The sequence below is a fragment of the Dendroctonus ponderosae genome, unplaced genomic scaffold (assembly GCF_020466585.1).
Source record: "Dendroctonus ponderosae isolate FM_Combo_2020 unplaced genomic scaffold, Dpon_F_20191213v2 Dpon_F_20191213_1, whole genome shotgun sequence".
Lineage (NCBI taxonomy): Eukaryota > Metazoa > Arthropoda > Insecta > Coleoptera > Curculionidae > Dendroctonus > Dendroctonus ponderosae.
Window position 1 is genome coordinate 41,931,473 of NW_026017110.1, and position 8,867 is coordinate 41,940,339.

Here is an 8,867-nt window from a genome sequence, read left to right on the forward strand (position 1 = left end):
GAAGCTCGACATTCGTAGCTCAAAGTTCGAAAGTCGGCCACACGATGCGACGAACCGTCCAGCCTTCAACGTTGGAAGGTGTTCGTAACATCGTGTGGAATTAGCAGCATACCAGCTGCTAATTCGGAAGAAGAAATCTCCCGGAGATAGCAAAACATATCAGCTACTGAATTTTGGTAAAATTTCTTGTAGGAATCAAAAAAGATGTTGTGCTAATTGAAACGGTAGGTAGAAATATATACATACAGGAATTATGATAACATACAAAGTTGCACCTATTTAAAAAAATACGCAGGTAACCCAAAAGAGACCGTGGGAGGTAAGAATCAAAAACCTTTAATATTATGAAAAATATAAATTCGGTTCGGGATTCGGTCGATAGCCTTTTTCTGTAGGAAATAAATATTATTTAAATACAGGGTGATTCAAAATTGGCGTCATTCCTTTTAAGGGGTGATAGAGGCTCCCTTGGGGAGTACGAGAAAAATATTTAAATTTTTTTCTTCGAAAATTGCTAGAAGATATTAACAGTTGAAGATCAAATTTCAACTTTGTTATTAATCATTATTTTGAAATTGTTTCATGTTTAATTGGTAGCATATTACAATACTTACGCATTCAAAATGAAAAATTACGATCATTGCTTCAAATTACGAAAATTTTTGATATTAAAAAAGTTCTCTTCTACAATTTTTTGATGAAAAAGCACAGCGGCAATGATGTTTTTTGTCATTAACAGATAGTTACAGGTGGATAGCCCTTGTGAATAATAACAATAATTTGTCAAACTGTGACTTACTTTGAATTTCCTTTCACGAATTTGCGGATATGCGATTAGTCCAGGAGAAATGCTACAGTAACATAGCAGAAGCTGAAAGAACTCACGTCAACAAAGGGCGAGGAGAATGGTTCCAGGGAGATAGTGGACAACAATTCGGGTTCCAGGCACAGAAGAACAAGTATTGGACTTAATCGAATCAGGGCCTTCCAGGGTCACTCAGAGCACAATAACTGACACTTTCCCAAGCAACAAATAAATAACGAGGGCAACATTCCTACCACGTTTGTACGATACACACAGTACAAGGAGCACACACATGTACAAATGGAGCAGGAGTTAATTAACTGAATACGAGAAGCTGCTTGATAAGAGTGGATAATAAGGAGATTACACAGGCACTAGCTTGTTTGGAGTTAACCATTCAAATCTTTGGTGTTGTATGGTTGATTTATAAACACCAATATTCGAGGTTATGAGAACAGGTTGACATTTCGAAAGTACGTTCCGCAGTCAACAAAATTTACCGTTTATCCTTGTCTATTTTATTGTCAGTGTGTATAATTCCATGGTTACCGGAGTTTTCAGTTATTACGAAGCAACAGGTATTTGCGCAATTGTAATTAGGCATTTTAGCTTGAAAAACATTGCTGCTGTATTTCTGATATAGTTTTTTTGCAAATTTCTCAGTTTTTAATAACAATTAATTTTTTTTACTATTTTTTCTGTACTCCTATAACAGCGCCAGACAACACCCCCAGAGGAATGACGCCAATTTTGAATCACCCTGTATATACAGGGTCGCCAGTTTCTGAATCTTTATATGGCTAAGTCCTACATTTTTAGAGATAGAGTGCCTGTCAAATGGGCAAAATTGGGCAGAATTCGATTGATTATTCATTATCGTTTTCAAAATTTAGGTACCCAACTTGGTTTCTGAAATATCCTAAAAAGACGTGAAATCAACAGTTTATTAATTATCACATATTACGTAAACTGCTTAACTTAGATAAAAGTTCAAATTGCCCTTGGTAGAACTTTTTGCGTTGAATCCAATAAACTAGCTCTCGTTGTCATAGTCAACTTGATTTACGAGATTAAAAATAAACTTATGTTTTTTTAAATAGCCTGGAACCTACGGACATGCTGGTCAGTTTCGATGTTGTATCTTTATTTACAAAGCTACTCTTGGACGAATCCATAGAATTAGTTGCGGAGCTATTTGAAGCTAGTACAACAAATCTGTTCAAGGCTTGTCTAAAAGGCAGCTACTTCCTCTGGAATGGAGATGACTACGAACAAAGGAAATAGCCATGGGAAGCCCACTCAGCCCGGGGGTGGCGAATCTATTCATGGAGAAGTTTGAGGAAACAGCTTTGAGGACCGCACCCCTTAAACCAACGATCTGGTACCGATATGTCGATGCTATGGAGGCATGGACGCGAAAACCTGGACATATTCTATTCCTCGACCATCTAACCAAACAGCACCCAGACATCCAATTCACCATAGAAGTCGAACAAAACCACCAACTGGCCTTCCTGAGTGTTTTGGTGTCCAGGCAGGGGAATATATCTTCACAAGCTATCTGTCCACGATCCGAGTCAGAAGCAGGGAATCATTGAGACTCTTACGGATAGAGCCAGAAAAATATGTGGACCACAATACCTAACCACAGAACTAGAGCACTTGGAAAAAGCTTTTCTTCAGAACGGATACTCCCAGTTTCCCAATGTTTTTTTTACTCTGAAAGCTTTCCTGCCGTTTGTTCCCAGGGTTACGAACAGAATTGAGAGGCTCCTGAAGAAACAGAACATAAGAACAATCTACAAGCCCACAACAAAGATCCGAGAATGTCTAGGGTCAGTTAAAGACAGAAGGCCCACCCTGGCAACTGCAGGAATCTACTGGATTTCATGCTCCTGTAGAAGCGTCTACCGATGACGTCAAATACCGAGGAAGAGCTACATCCCTACCACGTATGTAAGATAAACAGGGCACCTATACACATTAAATCTACTGTTTGCTCAACATCGGTACCAATTGAGCAGGAGTTAATGAACCGAATACGAGCGGTTGCTCAGAATGTGAGCCCAGACTGCCAACTTAAAAGTATTTAATTTGTGGTTGTTGTTGTTTGTGGTGTTGACATATGTGGTGGATTCAGGTACAACACTCTTTTAAACCAAAAATGTTGCCAAGTGGTAAGTGGCAAAGTGAGAGGATTATCCTGATCTCGCAATATTTAATTCCCACTTTCACTTTTGTTGTGTTTGTGTTCTCCAATGGTTACTACTGTTTTAAATAATTATGAAGCAACAGGTATTTACGTAAAGTTAATGAGGCAGATTGCCTTGAAAAACATTGTTGCCATCCTTATGGTCTAGGTTTTTGGAAATATTTAAGTTATTAATAACAATAAAAAATGTTTACTATTTTTCCTATACTCCCAAAACACCCTCAGACAACAACCCCCCGAGGAATGACGCCAATTTTGAATAACCCTGTATAAAGCAGCTGGGCAGTCCAGCTAGTACCAAAAATAAATCATAACATGAAATGGAAGATATGCCATCCACACATTTCGATTTGTTGAGTGCTTTATTTTGAATTGATTGCAAAACAATATTGACCCGAATACGTTTAATATGAAACGGTTTTGATTGGAAAAATATGTCTATACAAGTGTATGTCACACAATATTTATGATTATCAGATTTTGGACAAATCATTAACAAAATATACTTCTCAGATCTTGCTATCCGTTTGACGAAATTCCAGTTTGGGCGGTCTTTTAGAAAGTTCCGGTGTTCGCAAAAAACAGTGTGAATGAGGAGGATAATTTGACTTAGCACAAATGTAGCTTATTAAGTAATGAAATCAATGCGCTAAATCAAATCAAGTGCGCTTTGTAGAACAGCGAAATAATACCTACAAATAAATATACTTGCGAAAATGCTGTTGAAATTACTGGTGCGTTATTTAGAGATATTTTAGGGAAAAAGTAAACAGGTCGCACATATTTGTTTCACATGTCCTGGCAAGAAGATGTAATCCTATCGTATCCCAGAACACGGGAATTTTTGTCAATAAAATGATCCCGTACCGGCTACTTTAAAATATGACAAAGTTAATTGGTCTCCAGCAAAATATACATTTATTAATTGTTTAGATTAATAAATATTACTAATTGTTTAGTCTGATTTATTTTCCTGACTGCGTGTACTTGTTATTATATTGTCTTTCCTGAGTCTCAGTCAAAGTGTGAAGTAAAAATTTTGAATGTTTTTAATTTCATTACGTTTCGGCGAGACAACAGCGCCATCATCAGATTTAAAATTTACACAAACTATAAACACAAATTCACAATTAAAACATGTTGTATAAAAACTATAATTTATAAAGCGTTAAAACTTTCATCAGTTCTTGAGGGAAAAACTGTTGGACAAATGGAATGCACCATATTGAAGGAGTACATAAACCTGAGGGCTAAGCTAGCGAGAGAGAAGAACCCAAAATGCGTTTTAAATGCAAAAACTTAAAGCTTGTACCAAAATTCATTCAGGTGAGGAGGAGATATTTCAATTTTGGGAGAAAGCAGAATCATGAAAATTATTTGAAGGCACAAAAATTTTTATATATGCAAGTTTTAAATACAGTGCTAAGTGATTGTTTTTTCCAAAATCAACGATATCAATAAGAAAATTAAAAATACAGAAAAATCCCTAAATAATAAATACAACCAAAACGATTTAAAACCATTCTTTCAACAAGAATACGAACTTTATTTCAACAAAATCAAGGTAAAACAAATAAACAAAATTGAGAGACCTTTATAACAAAGCAACCTTTGGGGATGGGTGAATGTGAAGCGAACGAGAGTTGGGTCAAGAATTTGACAACAATAAGCATACCAATACTGTTAATGCATATTTTATCACTTAGACCGAAGTTTTCCCTAAATAAATCTCAATATAAGCCAGTTGATAACATCATAACAAACGTCAAAAATGGCATCTTCTTTCTAAACAACGAACTAAAAATTAATGTTAGAAACAAATTATGTAACATATTAATAAATTTTAAAAATAAAAAAAGACAAAAAAGTAGAATTGAGGGTAGAATAGAGATAATGTTATGTGAAACTAAACAATTCCTAAATAAAAATACAAATACATATATATATATATATATATGTGTCCTAACAACAGATAAATGTAATAAAACAATAACTATGCTAAAAACGAATACCAAACAAAAATGTTAGCCTTACTAAATGAGATCAATTTATATAAACAGAAAAAAAGATTTAACCAATAATGTACAAACAAAACTAAATAAAATAATAAAAAAACTAATAAAAAAATTAAAAAATTCATTTAAACAGAATTACATAATTGAAGAAACAATACGAACACTGTACTGCAGTAACGGCCAAGCACCAGTAATATCAACATCAACAATATAGGTACACCAACTTACAACTTATCAAAGTTCCTCTCGACAATTCTAAGAAATGTATAGGACAGTCAGAATATCATATTAAGGACTCTTGGAATGTCTGTGAATTTATTAAAAACCAAAAATACCACAAAATCACTGTTTAATATCGCTTGATATCACATCATTATATACCAATATCCCAATTGAATATGCATGCAATAGAGTGTATAAAAAATAAATGGACGGAAATCGAACAACATTCAACAATCCCAGAAAAATAATTTATTGAAGCAGTAGAGCTATGCCTAAAATCTACACATTTCAAGTTTGAAGAAAAACATTATTTCCAAATATACGGTGTAGCAAAGGGCTCGCCCATATCAGCAACAATTGCAAACATTGTTATGAAAAGTTTGGAAAAAAAGTTAATAACAAGCCTAAATTATAAACCAACTAAAAATATCAAAAACACTTCAACCACACAACATTATGGTTGCGGAAAAAAACAAAAAATCACTTATCAACTGAATGTTTCCCAAAATTAAAACCAAAAACTGACAAAATGATGTACGAAATACTGAATATAGAGTGAATTGTTTAGAATGTGATAATATATATGTAGGACAAACCAAACAATATTTCAAAAAGGGAATGTACGAACATAAATAGAGTCTGAGAAATGCTAGTGAAAATAAAACAGCATTAACACAACACTAGGGAAACAAATTATCATAAATAATAATCCAGGAAATGATACCAATAAAAAAACATGCTAAAGCAATAAATATCAGATCAGATACCGACAACCTTAGCAAAATTTACCAAACCCTAATCACTAGTGAACAATTAAAACTATTTCTGCTTAGCTCAATACATACATACGATTCTCGCAAATGTGGAAAATAATTCAGACAAATTTAAGGTTTCAAGGCAAAAACCTGAAAGAACGTAACGTTTACTAATTATGAGGTCAGTTTTTCAAATATTCTACCAGAAGAAATAATTTTTTCCCTCAAGAACTGATTAATTTTTTAACGCTTTATAAATTATAGTTTTTATACAACATGTTTTAATTGTGAATTGGTGTTTGTAGTTTGTGTAAATTTTAAATCTGATGATGGCGCTGTTGTCTCGCCGAAACGTAATGAAATAAACGATATTTAATTTTTTACTTCACACTTTGAATGGGACCCAGGAAAGTTAAGAATATATTAACTAATTGTTTATATAAAATAAAACAATTTGGTTTTATAACCCCATACTAGAATAGGAATACCCCATACAGGACATTAATTTAAAAATTAGACATTATTGAGAAGGTCTATTTAGCCACCTTGACTATCCAGTAACGAGCCGCCGTAGCTAAAGCAGCTGTGCCTCCACCGAACTAATTATTGATATATTGCTATGTTTTGGAGTGTGGTTTGTATTTAGTTACTTGCTTTTGTTATTTATGCAGTTGCTTGTATTTAGTTGTCGAGTAAGTCATGGTTAGGACATATTTCAATTAGCTAAAACATAACTTTACTAACTTATTTTTATATAAATAAGTAAAAAGGTTTACTAAAACCAAACCAAAAAGTACCAACTTAAATATAATGTTCAGTTATTGGTTTAAGTTTCATCATTCCTTCAGCCCTTTTTTAAATGTAATGTAAGCTAATTTGCTGATTTTAAAAGTGGTGTATGTAGTCTATCTTATCATAGTAGCATGCCTATCTTATCGGGTAGCATTCGGACTTCCAAGATATAATAGTTAACTACTGTACTCTACTTTCCAGACACAATTTGCGTAAATCGAGTATTTACAGCTTTCGTTCAGCCGCTCAGGTTGCAAAATTTTCTTATTGGCAGAAATTGTTGCGAAGATAATTATAAATATTAGATCAAGTAATGTATTTGAAACGATTAGAATCAAATAGCAATCCAGAAACATTTGCTATTGTCTAAATTAATGGAATATACAGAGTTTCCAAGATCAGAATGCATTGCAAGGCGATCTCCGAAATCGTAAAAGATACGAAGTAGGTTAACCAAATAAAAAGTAGGGCAATTATAAGGTCATATACATGGTCGTTTCGAAACTTAAGTATTTCTTTTAATTTTTGAGGTATTTTGAAAAAAACCGTTTTTCAGATTTTCGACCCTTTTTATTTTTGAAGCTATTTCAAATCATATTAAAAAGCAAAAAATACTGTCTCCTGGCATCTTTCCCAGCGGTGCAAGGTGGTGTCTCTGAAAATGTATTACACCCTTTCGTTTCTTCGAAACGATCATTAAGTTTTGTTTTTCATACGAACCGAAAAAAAGTGCATAGCGTATTAGGTAGCTCTTTTAATATCTGCCAAATTCAACGATGTAACGCAGAATCAACACAGTACGATCTGTTCCGGTACTTGCGTCACAAAACCAGTTTTTTATAAATTATGTCCATTTTTACTCAACAAAACTCACTCAACTCAAACTCACCAAAACCAGAAAAAAAATCTTCCAATGAAGAAACAGAATATCACATTATTCAAGCATGTGTTGAAAAGCCTGAAATGTCAACAAGGGTAATTGAAAGTCAAATTGGAGTATCCAAATCTACCGCTAAATTCATTTTAAATACAAATAGTTTTAAACTTTATCATTTTAAAATTTGCCGAGGACTTCAAACTGGAGGTGAAATTAAAAGGAGATTTTGTACATGGTATATAAGGCAGTGCGACATCGATGAATATTGGCATTCCAAATAATTTGCTCAGATGAGAGATAAATTTGATCTATTAAGCTGTCTTCTTGCGGGATATTTGTTTTTGCACATGTGAAATAAGCATAATTTATAAAGTTTTTTTTTGACGCAAGGACCAGCGCAAATCGTACTGTGTGATACATTGTTGAATTCGCCATTAAAAGAGCTATCGAATACGTTATGCACTTTTTTTAGGTTCATATGAAAAATGAAAGTTGATGATGGTTTCGAAGAAACAAAGCATTGACATAAAATTTGATCTTATAGAGCTCGAAAACATGTCATGCGAAACCGGTGCCACGAAAATCTGAAAAATACATTTGTTCTAAATGTCTCGAAGGTAAACACATGTGTTTTTTAAAACGACATGTATGTTCACTGATTGCGGAACTTTTTCCTAATTTAACTGACTTCGTATCTCTTACGGTTTCTGAGATCCCCAGGCAATGCATTCTTATCTTGGACGCCCTGTATAATATGCTAGCGCGAAAAATTCTCACAACTTCTCAATTAAATCACCAAATAAAGTTATTATTACACGTCCAAAACTCAAAATAAAATTGTATTGTCTAATTTTCACTCTAAATTTAAATATTTCATTGCAATTTAAAAATAATTACAAAATAGTAGTTGTGAATTAACAATTTTGCATTGTAAATCATGAAAAATTTGGCGGCATTATCTACATATCGGGATATCATTAAAATTTAATTTCCTCGACTCATCATTTATCATTTTATTGAAAAAGTATATAAATTTGTATAAAGTTCTCGACAATGAAACTAGTATCGAACGAATTTAAAATATACATAAAATGGCAATAATCGTAACTTTATAATTATTTATATTTACGTATTTTGTGTAAGTTGTCCATATATAACCTATTCCTTGTAAAAATTATAATCTTCTGTA